This window comes from Callorhinus ursinus, unplaced genomic scaffold, assembly GCF_003265705.2.
Source record: "Callorhinus ursinus isolate GAN/ISIS: 27379988/994484 unplaced genomic scaffold, GSC_fseal_2.0 scaffold61, whole genome shotgun sequence".
Classification (NCBI taxonomy): Eukaryota; Metazoa; Chordata; class Mammalia; order Carnivora; family Otariidae; genus Callorhinus; species Callorhinus ursinus.
The window spans coordinates 4,146,944-4,164,868 of NW_027397123.1; the positions used below are offsets into that span (position 1 = coordinate 4,146,944).

Below are 17,925 nucleotides of genomic sequence, written 5' to 3' on the forward strand. Positions count from 1 at the left end.
TTTAAAAGCTCCCAAAAGTGTGGGACTTTAGAAAGGATTTTTTTTTTAAAGATTTTATTTATTTATTAGAGAGCAAGCGAGAGAGAAACAGCATGAGAGGGGAGAGGGTCAGAGGAGAAGCAGGCTCCCCGCTGAGCCAGGAGCCCGATGTGGGACTCGATCCCAGGATTCCGGGATCATGACCTGAGCCAAAGGCAGTTGCTTAACCAACTGAGCCACCCAGGCACCCTAGAAAGGATTTTTGTAAATTGTTTTTATTGAAGTGTAACTTACATACAATACAATACAATACAATACATATGATAAAGTATACTAACCTTAATGACTGTTAACATATATATTTGTGTGACCACCATGTGGGTCAAGATGTAGACCATTTTCAATGTCCTACAAGAACTCTTTGTGCCCCTGCCCAGAGAGCAACCTTCCGACCTCTGACGTAACTACTATTCCAGCTTCTACCACTAGAAGAGGGATATTAACCATCCTAAATCTTGGAAGGAAAAAGATGATGGATAAAGAGGAACAAAAGGGAAGGAGAAGCCCAAATTAATGGTTGCTTTTGTAATATTGCCGTTCTCCTTTGTCTCTTACATTACTCTAATTACATTTTGGAAACCTTCCTCTTAAAATGTCATCAGAAACTGAAGATAGACATTTTAGTTTGTTATAAGCTGAAACTCCAATAAGTCAGGATTGGATTCTACTGTGTGTAATTGAACAACTCTAGGTAATAGCTGTGTAAATAGGATAGAATTATATTTCTCTGTCATATAAGAGCAGCCTGAAGATTTGAAGTCCAGAGCAGCCAGGATTGTTTTTGACAGCTGCAGGAAGACTTAAGGGACCCATCCTCTTCTAGCTGTCTGCTCTACCAACCCTAGACTAGCCCTTGTCCTCATGGTCCAGTATAGAAGCTGAAGCTCCAGCCATCACATCTGTGTTCCTGACAGCAGACTAAGAGGAAGGGAAAAAGAAGCACTTAGCCCTTCTCAATCTAATAGACTTCTTAGAAGTTCCACACAATACATTTTTAAAAATTTTTTATTAACATATAATGTATTATTTGTTTCAGGGATACAGGTCTGTGATTCATCAGTCTTACACAATTCACAGCGGTCATCATAGTACATACCCTCCCCAATGTCCATCACCCAGACACCCCATCCCTCTCACCCCCCTGCACTCCAGCAACCCTCAGTTTGTTTCCTGAGATTAAGAGTCTCAAATGGTTTGTATCCTTTGCTGGTTTCGTCTTGTTTCATTTTTCCCTCCCTTCCCCTATGATCCTCTGTCTTGTTTCTCAAAATCCTCATATCAGTGAGATCATATGATATTTGTCTTTCTCTGATTGACTTATTCCGCTTAGCATAATATCCTCTAGTTCCATCCATGTCATTACAAATGGCAAGATTTCATTTTTTGATGGCTGCATAATATTCCATTGTGTATATATACCACATCTTCCTTATCCATTCATCTGTTGATGGACATCTTGGCTCTTTCCACAGTTTGGCTATTGTGGACATTGCTGCTATAAACATCGGGGTGCACGTACCCCTTCGGATCCCTACATTTGTATCTTTGGGGTAAATACCCAGTACTGCAATTGCTGGGTTGTAGGGTAGCTCTATTTTCAACTTTTTGAGGAACCTCCATACTGTTTTCCAGAGTGGCTGCACCAGCTTGCATTCCCACCAACAGTGTAGGAGGGTTCCCCTTTCTCCACATCCTCGCCAACATCTGTCGTTTCCTGACTTGTTAATTTTAGCCATTCTGACTGGTCCACACAACACTTCTAATAACTCACTGGCAAGAACTTAGTCAAATGACCACACCTACCTGTAAAGAAGGCCGGGAAACAGCCTTTTAGCTGGGTTCAGTGTATTATTAAAAATCAGACTTTTGGGGGCTCCTGGGTGGCTCAGTTGGTTGAGTGTCCGGCTCTTGGTTTCGGCTCAGGTCCTGATTTCGGGATTGTGGGATCAGGCCCCGTGTTGGGCTTCGTGCCGGGCATGGAGCCTGCTTGAAATTCTCTCTTTCCCTCTCCTTCTGTCCTTCCCTGTTCTCGTGCTCTCTCTCTCAAAACCCCCCCCAAAACAAAAAACAGACTTTTTTACTCAATGAAGAAATTTGTAGTCTTTTCCAAATTGCACCTGTACAACTTTTGCAAATGAGCCCTCTCTCCCCCAGTTCTGCAGCTTTTGCATTGTGTCCCCAAAGGCCTGGCATATGCCCAAGGAAGAGCACATCTCAGGGAAAACCTCAGCTGAGAAGGTACCACAGGGAGCATTGCCGCACGTGTCTGGTTCTGTGGTCCCTGGGGTTGGATGAATCTAATTCTGCCAGGTTGCAGAGGTCAGTTTTGTCTTAGGAACACAAAATCAGATGTGAGCGTTCTGTGAGCATCTCAGGCAGCTATCTCTGGGCAGGATTTCGATTACTTTTATTTGTGTTTCCTTTGACACAAGTGCCATATGTCTCCCAATGAAAGAACTCAACCACGGCGCTGTGGGATAGGAGCAGGAGCCCCAGCACCCACCTGGTGGACAGAGGGAGAGCATCCGCTGGCCGGGAAAGCCACACTGCCATATCCCTTGGTGCCCGAGCAGCCATGAGCCCCAGGGCCCAGCAGAGGCTGCTCTGGAAGCAGAGGCAAGACTAGGAAAAGGCAGAGCTTTCCTTTGTGCAGAGGCATCTGAAATGGGCCAGGGGCCATGGCCTTAGCTGTCTTGAAAGGGTGGACAGCGGCAGGTCTGGCAGCATTCGTCCAAGGAGGGGAAGGAAGTTGCTAGACTTGTCACAGGTGAAGAGAATTGTGGAATCAGGTGAGGCTTTCTGAGGTGTTCTGCTCGAGTTAAGAAAAATTAGGGTAAGTCACCTCCCTGATTTTGTGCTCCTTTTCCCCACGCTTGACCAACTGAGCTTCTACTATCTGCCTTATTTATTTATAACAGAAATATGGTTAACACACAATGTTGCAGTAGTTTAGGGTGAACAGCGTCGTGATTGGACAAGTCTGTATGTTATGCTCCGCCCCCCCACAAATAAGGCTACCGTCACCACACAACGCCTTTCCAGTACGGTTGGCTGTCTTCCACAGGCTGGACCTTTTATCCCTGTGACTTAGGAGGCCTGTACCTCCCCCTCCCCTGCCCTCTGGCAGCCATCGGTTTGTTCTCTGTATTTCTGGGTCTGTTTCTGGTTCTTGTTTGCTTATTCGTCTGCCATTGGCTTTTTTAGAATGTCCGTTTGTGCCTCCTTTCACGCCTCCTAATAGAACCGTTTGTGGAGTTCCTCGTTGGGGTAAAGATTCCCCATCCTGTGTCTCAGGAGGGGCTGACTCTTCACTGGCCCTGATTCCTCTCCTCGACACCTCAGACTTTCCTCCTCTACCCTCGCTGGACAAGACTTGTTCTTATGGGAGTCTGAAGTTTCAGAAGTGCCCTCCCGCCACGTGAAGACGCGGAGGCGACAAGCGTCATCATTTTCGAGCTGTGTCCCGTTCTGTCTCACTCCCCCAGAGGCCCCTAGCGCTCTTCTGAGAAGGGCGAACGTGGCTTGAGGGAAGAGAGGAGTTTGAATACTCTTTCCTCAGTGAGATGATTCTGCGCAGCATAGGGTGACAGCCTGTGCAGGTAGCGTCTCTTGTCCAGGGGTCCCAGCCGAGATGTCGAGGCCGGCCCTGCAGGCTCAGGGTGGTTCAGCCAGCCGCATACGCCTGCGGCTGGAGCCGAGGGCTCGGGGAGGCCCTGCTCAAACCCCAGAAAGCGAGGTGGGAAAGGCACATTCTCAAAGCCCCCAGAGAAAGCAGTTCTGTGTCAGAATCTGCTGTGCCTGTGTCCAGAGCAATTTCCAGTCTGCACCGGGATGTTCCCCTTTCCTGCTCACTCCAGAAAGGATGATGGAACGCCCGGAACTGACAGTGACATTATAAGGGCTTCCCTTGTATCCGCTCATTTCTTTGTTTACTTAACTTCACAAACCCTGGTCCTTTCAGTATTACCACGAACCATTGACCTGCATTTCTTGCCTCTGGTTGCCACATACCTGTGTGTCTCAACACGTCTTTTGAGAACTGTTGAGTTAGAGGACCAGATGAGCCGAGACGCTCCTGGCCTGGCTGGGGATGGACCAACCCACCTGGGGCTCCTGTCTGGCTGGGCACCGGTGTAAGCAAGCATCTGCCTACGTTCACCTTCAGACCCACCTGCCCTTCACCCCTGACACTGTCACATTGTTTCTTAGAGTGGCACCCTCCACTTAGCTTTCCAGCCGTCCCAGTGCTTCTGTGGCATGGGCTCCAGCACCCTCGTCCCCAGACACAAATAGTGGTAGGGTTGCTCCCATGGTGCTCCCCGAGAAGGCTTGGGGCTTTGGGGAGAGGGTATGGGCCTGTAAGCACCTTCATGACTATTCTCTTCTAGGGCCGCGGAGCTCTCCCGTCCAAGGAGTCACGTGTCAGAGGGGAAGAGCCCTCGCCCAACCCTGCTCAGGCCGTTGGGCCCTCTCTGCTTCTCCCCACGTCTCTGCCCCTGCCAATCGAATTCTTCTCTCTCCCAATCCAAGTTCTGACTGTTTTCCCAGGGCTCTCTTTCCAACCAGATTCCATGCAGCCCATACTTTCTCTTTTGGAGGCTTCTTTCAGGTCGTCAGCTGTGTTTCACCCTTTCTTTTTGGTCTTTCTTCACTCTCTTCCTCTCCACCTCCCCCCCCCAGACAATGTCAAGTTTGTCAAGTTCCTGTTCCCTTCCTGGCATGGTCCAGCCAAAGCAGATTCATCTCCGGTTTTGCATCACTTGGCATTCCCTGGCCAGCAGAGCACATTTTGTGTGAGCACATTTTTGGGGGACTCCTGGCTTTCAGGTCCAGGGGCCCCAGCCTGCCCAGAATAGTGTCTGAGGCCATGTGGCCTCACAAAGTCCATGGCTGTTTGAGGAATCAGCTCTGCTGTTGCTCCAACACATCTCTTTTTCCCCAAGTTCTCTGCCATCTCCTCTCTTCTCTCCAGGGACCTCTCTCTCTGAGCTCTGTGGGCCCAGGCCAGCCCTAGGCTCCTCAGATACTCCTGGAAGTCTCTTGGATGAGGCAGCTGAGAGCAGGATGACAACCAGATCATGCATTTCATCTCTCTCTGAGTGAATGGGGATAGAGCATCAAACAATACAGACATGGCTCTTGCCTTCATGGAATTTACGTGCTATTGGGGGCAAGGAGAATAGAACAGTATCTACATAAACATAGAAGATAATTTATTGTCGTGGCACATTCCTTGAAGGAAACAAAATAGGATGATGTAACAGTCGCCTGGGATGTGAGGGAGGTGCTCTGAGTGGCAGGGAAGGGTTCCCTGAAGGGGTGACATGGAGCAGAGGCCTGAAGGAACTCTCCCTGTGAAGAGCTGGGGGAAGAACACTCTGGGCAGGCAAGGCAGTTTGTGCAAAGGCCCAGGGGATGCACAGAGTATGGTGTGGTGGAGGAACTGAAAGGAGGCCAGTGTGGCTGGGGTGGAATGAGCATGAGGGAGAGTGATGGGAAATGAGGTCAGAGAGGTGACTGAGCAGGGAAAGCTCCTCACGCAGGTCCCTGTAGCCCAACGGGCCGATTCAGACTTTATGCTCAAAGTAATAGGAAACTGTGGAAGGGTTTTGGGCAGAGAAGTGAAATCTGATTTATGGTTTGTGAAGACCCCTCTAGTTACCTGTTGGAGGGCAAGAATGTCTTGCTCCTGTCTGCTTGCTTCCTTCTTCCTCAGGTTTTTTGGGAGGTGAGGGAGGCCTCTTGATACAGGAGTCTCTGCAGGGACCTAGCATCTGTCTCTTAGCCCTCCATTCTCTCTGTCCAGGCTTTGCTGTCCTCCCACACCGGCCCACTTTCCAGACTAGTAGGAGCAGAAGGGAGGAGACCACTCGCTGTTGTCTCTTGCCCAGCGTCCTTTGCATCATTTTACATAGATACTCCTGATGTTCTGGATTCGAGTGAAAGAAACTCACCGGAAACGTTGGGAAGGGAGAGTGCTGCTTTTCTCCCTGAGTCTTGTTTTGCCTTCATTGCTGCCCATCTTGGCCCCCACAGCAGAGACTGCAGCCTCCGAGTATTACTGAGGAATCTCCATTCTGGAGCAAATGTCAAGCCACGGGGGTTCCCATGAGCCTCAGACTCCTACTGAGACCTCCTTGCTGCCCTGGGGTTGCTGGGGATGGGTCGGGGAAGTGGGGAGCTTCCTATTCTGCTCCTCTCCTGGTGTTAAGTCTGGTGAAGCAGGAAGAGGAGGGAGAGTTTCTGGTCTGGGAGGAACCAAGTGGGGCAAAGCTGAGTTCTCCCTGCTTTCCACCAGCTGGCCTCACTTCCTTCCCCCTGTTCCAACAGTCCCTCTGATACTGTGTGGGAAGCCCGGCTGACCTGCCCCCTTAGTCTCTCTGAAAAGCAAAAGTTTTCCAGGGGGCGCGTGTTTGGGGAGAGAGGGTGTGGGATGGGGTGGATTCAGTACTTTGAAAAAGCATATCTCATATACTTTTATGTTTGAAAAAGAAAATGGAAAACAGTTGTTTCATGATACAGACTAGTGAAGGTCAGCTTTGGAGTTATTTTTATTAAAGGTTGAGAGGTACTGAGGAGATGATGGGCATCTCAAGCCCAGTTCAAAGGAGGGAGCCGTCTGTAGGATTTATTCAGGCCAAGGTCCAAGCTCCTCTCCACAGTGCCGTCCCAGCCCAGCACCCCCTCATTACCACCACCAGTCACAGCCCGTCTGGGGACATGTCGGTGGTTAACACTCCGGTGTTAACGTTCTATTCATGTTCACATCTTGGCTCCCATCCCAGTGCTAGCTCTGTGTTCTCTGGCAAGCTACCTAACCCAAGTTAAGCCATAAAGCCCTAATTTTGGGGGGCTAAGAGCATGGACTCCGGACCCAGCCACGTGCTTGTTGTGTGTGTAACCTTGGTCAGGGTTACCTTACGTAGGCCTCAGTTTCTTGTAGAATGGAGATAATGATACAGGATTGACCTTGCAGGCTTGCCGTGAGGATTGAAAGGGCTGTGTGTATGTATGCACGCACATATGTGTGCGTGTGTGCATCTGGGTGTAAACATATGCATGTATGTACATGCACGTCTGGTATCTGCAAGCATGTGCAAGTGTTGGCTGCTGTTACTCTCATTATTTTACTTTTGTTTAGGACAAGGCTAATGGTATGTGAGAAACATGTTGATTTGTAAAAAACCCGCAAGTAAATCCTACCTCAGGTGGTGTGTGGACAGCGTAGATGTTGTGATAGTGCTCTTAGATAACTAAAGTGAATGTTAGGGCGCCTGGGTGGCTCAGTTGGTTACGCGACTGCCTTCGGCTCAGGTCATGATCCTGGAGTCCCGGGATCGAGTCCCACATCGGGCTCCCTGCTCAGCAGGGAGTCTGCTTCTCCCTCTGACCCTCTTCCCTCTCATGCTCTCTCTCTACCATTCTCTCACTCTCTCAATGAATAAAAATCTTTAAAAAAAAAATAAAGTGAATGTTAGCCAGGTCTCCAGCGTTCTATCCCCTGCTCTGTATCTCACAGGCTCCTCCTGACTTCCTCTGATCTAATTTGTGATTTCCTGTCTTCACTGGGTTTTCTATCATGTGCCTCATGGCAAAGCAGCTCCTTAGATCTCTGTTGAATTGTCCACCTGGCCCTCCCATCCTTTCTACTTCTCCACCTGAGGAAGAATTAGCCTCATAAGGATTCCAGAGTCCTGTAATCCCTCTCCCCTCAAGGAGGGGAAGATGCCGATCTCTGGTCCTCAAAGTGTGGCCCCTGGACCAGCAGCAGCAGCATCACCTGGGAACTTGGTAGAAATGCACGTGCTTGACCACCTACCCCGGACCTGCTGAATCAGAGGCTCTGGGGATGGGGCTGAGTGATCTGCATTTTAACCAGTCTATCAGGAGGCTTTGGTGCATGCCAAGGTTTGAGAGCTGCCATCACATAAGAAGAGTGGGTCCAGTGACTGTTTGGGGGTTGTTCAAGTTCACAGTCCTGTTCTAGACAGCTGGCGCTCACATGAATCTCTAAAGCTCGGTTGTGAAGACAGGGACCAGAGGCAGAAGGGGAGCCCGCTGACCACTCTGAATGTCTTCTGGCCTGGCTCCCTCCCAAACCTCCCAAAGGCAGAGCTCAGGGATGTCAGCCAGGCAGTTGGGAAGACAGCCTGGATTCCCACAAGGACTGTGTCCTGATCAGCTGCGTGGTTTGGGGGAGTCACGTAACTTCTCTGGGCTTCGCTGTGGGTCGTAGCCCTCTGGGAATAGAGCAGGACGGTTTGGGGGAGTAAATGAGGTGACTTATGTGAAATCACTTTGCAAAACTGCAGATACTTCTCTACTGTCAATTGTCGCCAGACAACTAAACTCGCCACAGGAGCGATTCTCAACTTTTTTCCAGGGGCCACACATGGGACTGATTATGCTGACATACTAAACAGACTCCCAAAACATTCCAGCTGTGACTTCTCCCACCCCTCTCCTGCTCTCTCCCGAGAGAGTGTCAACAGCATCTGAGTCAGAAGTTCCAGTGGGCAGAAGAGACATGTCCCTGCTTTGTGGCCGTGACCTGGTCTGCTCCATCCCCTCTGCCCTCACTGTAGCCCATTTCAGCGTGGCGCAGTCTCTCTGCTGCTGTCTCTTCACCCCTTTTCTCTCTCTACGCTCTTTCCCTTCCCTGCTTCTGTCTGTCCCCTGGACGTGAAGCGCCTGCCTTGTCCCCAGCAGTGTGGCCCTGTTCCGATTCCTTCTGTTCCATGCCACCAACAGTCCTTTCTCAGAGCACGTGCAGCCACCTGGGGACCTTGCCTTATTCTGATTGTTTATTGGGCAAGGGACTGGCAGCCTCCAAAAGGACGTCTTCAGGCTCCTTAATGAAGAGGCAGGACTGGAGCTGCCTCTGCTCCACGGGCCGCTTTCACCAAGATGGGCCATGTCATCTGCAGAGAGTCAGTGGTCGGCCACGTCTTTCTTCCTCAGAGAGCCCTCCCTTGGCAACTCCATCTACAGAAGGCCCCTGTCCTCCTCATCACAGTGCTCTGTTTTGTTGCCTTTGGTTGTACTTTACCAAAACCGGAAATTGTTTATTTACCTTTTGTTTATCACCAGTTCCTGGTGACTGGGAGGTGCTGCTCAGGTCACAGGCTTGGTTTGACATTGTTCCAGGAAAAACTTTTGTTTGTGCCTAATAATTAGGCAGACTTTCAGGTGAAACAATTATTATTTTTTTATTTGCTACCTCTCACCACCACTTGTCCCAGAAACGGAGGAGGAAGCCACATTTAACTTATCAAAACAATATTGTTAACCATCTCAGGTCTTTTATTAGTTTGGTCACAAGTAATCGTCGAAAGTACTGTCTTGTTTCCGGGGAGCCCAAATGCGAGGCCCTCAACCCCAGTGCCTTCTGGAAGATGCACTTCATGAGAGCCGGTGGCTCCTCTGTCTTGTTCCCCATCGTATTTTCCACAGCTTGAGCAAGGCCTGACATGGAGGATCTACCCCATGAACGCCATCAAATGAAGGAATGAACGGCAGACAGTGAGAGTGCGGGCATGTGTCTCAGCGGACAAGCCTGCCTGAAGCCCTGCAGTGAGAGCCTTTTGGGATAGCTAGAAGGGTGGGTGAGAGCGTAGGAAACACTGCAGGAGAGAGCTCTAAGTACTCTGTAGTGTTTCCTGTTCCCTGGGGACGCAGGTTGATGCACCCCCCAGATTCAGCTCTCCTCCCGGGATCCTGGCAGTTAGCCCTGTGGTGTTCCCTGCACCACACCCAGCTGCTGTTGGACACAATTCTCACCGAGAAACGGGGGCTGTCGGATACATTTGTTACGGACCTAGGACCACGGCGCTGCCTGGGTGTAGGGGCAAGATGCGGGCGAGCGGAGCTGCTCCTCTCCCGCAGGGAAAGCCCTGTTCCCACGTCAGATTCCAAGGTGGTGGCCACGTGCCACGGGGGAAGCCAGAACCAGCGAAAGCGCAGACCACTGGCCACAGCCTGACCTGTCTTGGGTAAGCAGCGGTTGCCACTGCAGGAGGCCATGAGTGGAGCAGGGCGGGGCTCTGTGCTTCCCGGGAGGTCACACATGGCCAGGATGGTGGCAGGGGGACGCATGGCATAGACAAGATGTAGATGAGAGCGGTCAGCCTTCTTGGTGCAGACAGTAGACTGCCGTCTCTCTAGTTTAAGCAGAAAGGGATTTTCTTTTGAAAGGATATGTGGTAGCTCTTGGAAACTCCCGGACAGCCAGAGAGTCTTTCCAGCCTCAGCTGTGCTATTTATTTCTGTTCTCTGTTCCCTCAAAGCCCTTGTGAGTGCCTCACCCGGCGAGCCTGGACTCCCCTCGGAACCACAGTCCCTGAGTTCCACACACTGGATACTGACTTTTGAGGAAGCTTGTGGAACAGAAGGAGCACTGGCCCCAGAGGACCAACACAGATTCCAGTCCAGGTGTGGCCTCTGACTGGCTGTGTATCTCTGAGAAAGGCATTTAGCCTCCCCGAGCTCTCTTAGAGTTCCTGCTTCTAAAGAGGGCATAAGAAACCAACCTCATAGGATTGTCTTATGATTCAAGTGTGATGATATGTGTGGAAACACTTTTACAACTGCAGAAAACACTTCTTCTGATAGAAGTTATTATCATTAACTAAGCATCTGATTTATGAGAGCAGGGAGGGCAGTCTCCCGCATGCCCAGAGCGTGCCACTCCCAGCCCAGGGACGGTGACTGTAACCCTTGCATGTCAGAATGCAAATGAATTGGTGAAATTATTATGCAGGTCGCTTGAATCTGTTCTAATTTATTGTTTAAATATCGTAAAAGATAGAATTCAGAAACATCGATTCTTTATTAGGAGTGACAAATGATTTACCAACTGTACTAATATCTTGATTCTAGGTGACAGAAAGTTGTCCCAGCTGATTAAGCAAAGAAGGGAACTTACTTGTTATGTAATTAGAGTCTTGTAGTTAAAGGGTAAAGTGGCTTCAAGAGTGGTCAGATCAGGTGCTAAAATGAAGCTGTCGGTCCCCTGTTTCTATGTCTCAATTCTGTTTTCCTACGCAAGCTTCCTTCTCAGGCAGGCCCTCTCCAAGTGGTGGCAAAGGTAGCTCCCACAAGCTCCAGGATTACATTTTACCAGCCTAACCACCCCATGGAAAGAGTTTGCTTCTTTCCAAATCATTCTAGAAGACTCTAGAAATGGTGACTCTGGATGGACGGATTTGGACATGGACCCAAGTCTGGATAACATGTCCTCCCCTGCAGCTGGAGTGGGGCTAGCCTTTTGCCCCTCTCCCTGTGCCACGTGGACTGACAGTGGTGGAGGAGTGGTTGACTAACAGAGAATTGGGATGTTGTTACCAGAAGGAGGAGGAATGGACGCTGGCCGGCAAAACCCCAGGTTGTGGTTGCCACCCAGGAAATGGGGCCAGCACAGAGGTGAGGACTGTTACATCCTAGGCCAGTTGAATATGAGCATTTCACTAGTCTGAAGGGGAAGACCAGTTCTGCTTGGCGCCTCCCACCCCAACGTGTATAATCCCTCCACCACTTTACCTCTTGGGTCTCCATTCAGTTTTCTCGATCTTCTATCATTCTGGCTTTGCCCCTACACTGGGAATGAACTCCTCACCTTGTTCTCCAGCTATGACCCTGTGGTCACTTGGGTCCAACCTACCTTTCCTTTTCTGGGTCACACTTCAGGGTGCCTTCTCCCAGGACTTGCTCAGTATTTTGGGTAACTAACCTCAGCCCATTCCCAAGCAGACTGCTCTTGGAGATTAGCCCGAGACAGACTTTTACCAACTTGTGGCATAAGGTGCAGAGGCAGGTACTTCTGTGTTCTCAGGGTCCCCAGTGAGTCAAGAGCATTTGAACTTGAACTTGCTGTGGGTCAGGAAGAGGAAGGTCGAGAGTTGAGCTCTCTGTCAGGCCACTCAGCCCTCTCTGTTTTCCCCCAAAATCTGTTCGCACAAATCTAATTGACCTCCTCTCAATCTCAAGCTGTGATTATTCTTTCAGGTTTTGTTCCGATTTCAACACTCAGGAGTCCCATTTTATGTCTGTTCCTCATTAGTCCAGATGGACTTCCACGTGGCCAGTTTTCTCATATACTCCCATCCCCACTCCTGGGCAAGCTCCTTGTTTGGTCAGTTTTTCCAAGTGAGGATCCAGCTGAATGGGTTCTTCTTCAGCCCTGCCTCACAAGACATCTCTAGAACCCCTGGACACGAGCACCCAAGAAGAAAGTGGGGCCTCACACTGCGCATCACTGCCCATTCGTCTGCAGACAGTGCCTCTGATCCCGTCTCTCTGCCTCTGCAACCCCTCTGCCTTCTTCTTACCTCTTCTCGGCTTCAACCGTATAGATCCGAGGTGGCCCCAGTTGGCTTGGAAGCCATTTGACACAGACATATGAACACATGACAGATTGTGCTTTGCCTTTCCGCAGGAACTGTGTCTGGTCTTGGCCTGTTACATGGCCCAGGGCCAACGGAGGCCACATTCTCATGCTCAGGATCCCAGCATCTTATTCTCCTTTCACTCCATTTTCAGTCTGTGCTTTCCTCTGGGCCCAAGGTTTTCTAGCCTCCAGCCACCGTTTCTCCTTGGCCCACGTGCACTTTCTGTATAAACTACATGGTGAGGACAGAAACCCCTCTCAGCTGCATTTCATTGTATCATTTTACATTCATACTTTTGGTGAGTGCTCATGACAGTCTGGATTTGGTTAAGAAAGGTGAGGAATGGGGAGATGGGCCACCTGCACCCCTAGAGTCCTGGAGACGCTGTCTGCCCCACAGTACCCTAACATGGTCCATGTGTACGTCAGGTTACTTTGCAGGTCTCCAGCCTCGTTCAAACCCCTTTCCCTATTGGCAGGTAGTGCGTGCCTGGCCTGTTCCCTCCCATTTGTCACCTTGTGTCCGCTGCAGGGCTGGACTCAGGAGCTCCTGTATTGCGAGCCGTTTTTCAGGAAGACCTGAATTTACACTCACTTTGGAGAGTAGCTTAGCAGCTTCTGCTGAAATGGAAAATGCACATCTCATGCCACCCAGTGGATCCCTCCTTTGAGAAACCTTCCCACACGTGTGCAAAGAGAGATGCGCGGGATGTCCAAAGCAGCGTTGTTATGCCGGTGAAACACAGGAGATGAGCTAAATGGTTATAACTAGTAGAATGGAAAGAGTGAGACAGCTTTTAATAGGATGGCATATTACTCAGCAGACAAAAGAAATGAATGAGAGCCGTAAGCTTCAGTGATGAATGTCAAATACATGATTTGGGTGGAAAACAGTGAGTTCCAGAGTGACTTGTACTATGTGATATTTATAGGCATTAACAAAAAACCAAGAGAATAGTAAACCATGTTTGTGGACTCAGGTACAAAGTACATTTTGTGGACGAGAAAGATACACTTAAATTCCAAAATAATGCTGCTTCTGGCAAAGAAGAGAGGAAATGCAGTGAGGGAGAAACATAATAGGAACATCAACTTAAAAAATCTGAAGAAATACTGGGGCGCCTGGCTGGCTCAGTCAGTGGAGCTTGCAACTCTTGAGCTTGGGGTTGTGGGTTCAAGCCCCACATTGGGTATAGAGAGCACTTAAAAATAAAATTTAAAAACATCTGAAGAAATATGACTGCTAACAAGCATTCCTTCTGCATGATGGGTATATACATATTTGTTAGGTTTTAATTCTCCATGCTTAAATTTTTGACTCAAATAATTGAAGAAAGACTGGCTACCACTGTGAGCAGTTGAGAAATAATATATCCTGTGGTTGCAAGTGACCGAAACCCAATTCCAACTGGCTTAAGCTAAAGAGGGAGAATTTTTTGGCTCCAGAGTATGTGTGCTTTGGGATTTCAGAAGCGTGGACTTGGTTTCTTGCTGTTCTGTCTGCCTTCAAGTTGACTTCAGGGTCTCTCCTCATAGTGGCCCCCAGACTTTAAACTTACATCCAGAGTCAGTCCAGCAGAAGAGGGGTTCTTTCTCCTAAATGGTTAAAAGAGAAGGACTGGGCTGGCTTTGCTTGGCCTGGGTTGGGTCACACGCCCAGATGGGAACCATCACCTTGGTCAGAGGAGAGCTAGGATGATGGCTCTGGTCCTGGGTCACACCTCTGCCCCACAGCACGAAGCGAGGAGTGACATCAGCTCCGCTGGACATCACAGTTGAGGGGGTGGGGGTGGGGTGCTGTCACCAGTGAAGGGGGGCTGCCGAGAAGGCCAAAGCAACAAATAAATGCCTACCTCAGATCGCTGGGTCAGTTTCGAAAGGGCATTGTGGAGCACATTGTGAGAAAACTGTACTCCTTAGTTCCACCGAGCAGTTTGCTTTCCCCCCATCTGCCTCTCACCACTCTACGCCCTGCCCCGGTCGTGGGGCTTCCTCATGGGACTGATACTGTAAATGCCTAGAGCGAGGCTCTCAGTAGACTTCCTGTAAGCCATCGGCTCCCCACCCAACTCGGGGTGGGGGCCCAGCCTCTGCCAAGTGAGCTAGTCGCATCTCAGGCATTTTGTAAGCAGGTTGGAGTAGATGGATTGAAAGTGCATGTTTGATAGAATTTTCTCTCTGCTGAATAATACTTATCTAATGTAACATAAACTACAGACAATGAGCAGTTTATTGTTGTTATTGTCAAAAAGTCACATCTTCAAAGACTTGTGATGTGCTCACTGGGGGTACGGTTTCTTGAGCCCAGCTTAAAGAGAACGCTCTCACCTAAGTTTACATAAACCAAGAGACCTGACTTCACGTCAAAGTCCCTTTCCAGTGGAAGCTCACCTTCGCCACTGTGAACTTGAAAACCAGAGAGGGCTGAGGAGACTTTACTAATGATATCTTCAAACCTTTCTTTTTCCTCCTTAACACTGTTCTCCAGGAACCGTGTATTTCCCAGGAGGTACAACAGGAATTGTGTTGAGCTAGAATATATGAACTAGATGTGATCGAGTACTCTAGTGGCAAAATTGGGGCTTTTACTGGGGCTTCGTGAAGCCCCCCTTCCAAAAAAAGCACACTAAGCATGCTAATAACTTTTGCCCCCACTAGCTTTCTTTGCTCTTTGCGGACAATGATCAAATGTGCAGTTTTTTTCAGGATGCCATAGGGCAAATATAATTAGCATTGAGATTTCCAGTTCATGCAACTTCCAAGATCCCAAGTCCTACCTCTATTTGGGATCAACATACCACCACATAGATGTAGATGAAGGAATCCTCCTCCATGAAACAAGAAGAAAAACTGCAGTTCAGAGAATCTTTGGAACAAGATTCTTGACTCAAATCAAGTGATAAACCCACGGTTCTGTGCAGAGCAACTCTATCTGACCCATCTAGACGGGTTTGCTACTCTTTATCTCATGACATGGTGGTTCTGGTTTTTACATCTCCCATTTCAAACATCAAAAAGCTTTTCGCATTTGACCAGACTTTAAACTCACATCTCTAGAAGTTTAAGTGGCATTAAACTATGAAATTTTGAGTCATTAAATGCCGATACACCAGGAAGCATAATATTTTAGATACGTGCAGTCCTTTTCATCGCAGGACCCTTTTTACTCTTGAAAATTACTGAGGACCCCAAAAAGCTTTTTAAATTTTTATGTCCTAGCTATCGACACATACCATTGGAAATTAAAACAAAAAAAGTTAAATATGTATTGATTTAAAAGTAATCAGAAAACCATTACATGTTAATATAAAGAACGTATTTTCAGAAAATAACTATATTTTCAAAGATCCTAGGGAGGAGCCATACCTCTGGGTGGCTCAGTCGGTTAAGCATCTGCCTTCGGCTCAGGTCATGATCCCAGGGTCCTGGGATCGAGCCCTGCATTGGACTCCCTACTTAGTGGGGTGTCTGCTTCTCCCCCTGTCTCTGCCTCTTCCCCTGCTTGTGCTCTCTCTCCCTCTCTCAAATAAATAAATAAAATCTTTAAAAAAATTCTAGGAAGAAGAATGGCATAGTTTTACATTTTTGCAAACCTCTTTAGGCCTCTAGCTTCATAGAAGGCAACTATATTCTCATAGCTGCTTTGCATTCAGTGTGTTGTAATATCACATGGTAGATAGCTTCTGAAAAACTCCACTGTGCATTCATTCGTGGAAGGATGTGAGTGAGAAAAGCAATTAGCATCTTAATATCATTATGAAAATAGTCTTGAGCCCTCAGATCCCAGAAAAGTTCTCTGGGTCCCCAGGGGTCTACAGACCACACTTTGGAAAAATGCTCTCTAGGGCCACCTGGGTGGCTCAATTGGTAAGTGTCTGACTCTTCTTTTCGGCTCAGGTCATGATCTCAGGGTCCTGGGATTGAGCCCTGGGACGGGCTCTGTGCTCAGTGTGGAGTCTGCTTGGGATTCTCTCTCTCCCTCTGCCCCTTCCCTGCCCCCCCCCACTTGAGCTCTCTATCTCTCTCTAAAATAAATAAAATCTTAAAAAAAAAAAAAAAAAGAAAAGTGCTCTCTAGGACTCACATAGTTGAATGCCATCCGGAATGTCAAGGGAAGAAGGAAGAAAGGGAGGGAGGAATCAACTAAGGAACTCTTAACATATTAAAGTATCTAAAATAACCACTAAAATAATAAAAACAGAGCTGATGATTTCCAATTCAGTAATATGAGAAATGAAAAGAAATAAAACAATCCCAAAGGAAAGCAAGAGGAGAGAAAAAGGAAATATTAGAAGGTGAGGAAAATAGCACAAAATAAGATGGTAGGTGTTTCTTTCTTTCTTTTTTTTTTACATGTATGTGTTCACTGTGATAATTCATCTGGCTGCTCATTATTAGGCCATTTGCCGTATGCATGTAGATTTCAGTATGTGGGTGTACTTCCTGGAAGTGTTTAAAAATAAGATGACAGAAATAAATCCAAGCATGTTGGAAATTATTATTATATAAATACAAATGAATAAAATGGCATAGGTAGAAGACAAATACTGTTGAATTGTCAGACCAGATTATAAAACCTCCAGCTGCTATATATCATTGCTCATAAAAGATGCATCTGAAACCTAAGGATATAGAAAGCTGGAAAGTAAAAGGAGGGACTGAGATGCGCTGGGCAAATACTAACCCCAAAAACAAGTTGGCATGGCTATATCAATCTCAGACAAAATTTTAAGGCAAGAGGAGTGACAACCATTTTATTTCACCAGGAAGACCAAACTATGGGGAGAAATAGACAAGTTCACCGTCACAGGAAGAGCATGTAACACACCTCTTCATGTAACTGATAGATCAAATAGACAAAAAGTAAATAAAGGTTATAAAGATTTGAACATCAGGGATTAACAGGTTTGATCTAAGGCGTTCAGAGACCACATGTACCTGATGGCTGCAGAATCTATGTTCTTTTCACAGTTGGAACATAAGGTTGACTATATTCCAGGCCAAAAGCAATTCTCAACAAATTTCAAAGAGCTGGAACCATTCACACCATATTCTCTGGCCGCAGTGCCATTTACTTAGAACAGAGTAACAAAAGGATCAAGAAAAAAAAATTGTATGCTTGAAAATAAAGAAAACTTCTAAACTTGAGTCAAAGAAAAAATGATCATATGGAAATTGGAGCCTGTTTAGAACTTAATGAAAAATTATGCAAATCCAAACTGGTAGTACCCCACTGAAGCTGCCCATCGAGGGAGATTTATATTTATAGTCTCACATGCTTACGGTAGCAGAGAACAAAGGCTTTTAAATGGATGAACGTTAACTTTAAAACGTTGGAAAAGGAGCAACTGAAAAGACTCAAAAAAGTACAAGGAAAGAAACAAACCAACATTAATGAAATAGGCGGTGTGGATAAATGTCACAGAAGGCCCTTGGCTTTTGAAAAGACCAAGTTACAGACATCTGGCAAGATTGATGACAGAAAAAGAAGATACAAATAC

The 17,925-nt window shown here is 47.7% G+C and overlaps 1 long non-coding RNA gene across 3 annotated transcripts in view; it reads left to right on the plus strand.

The window, feature by feature from the left end:
* Nucleotides 1–274: 274 nt before the first annotated feature.
* Nucleotides 275–17,925, plus strand: part of LOC112810773 (uncharacterized) — a 31,142-nt gene continuing 13,491 nt past the window's right edge. The window contains exons 1-3 of one of the 3 annotated variants that reach the window (XR_003204885.2): nucleotides 275–10,031; nucleotides 10,326–10,470; nucleotides 11,287–11,460. This is a non-coding gene — a long non-coding RNA (uncharacterized lncRNA). Of the gene's footprint in view, nucleotides 10,032–10,325; nucleotides 11,461–12,903; nucleotides 13,290–17,925 lie in introns of those variants that run through there. The other 2 variants (XR_003204884.2, XR_003204883.2) reach the window with 2 other exon arrangements.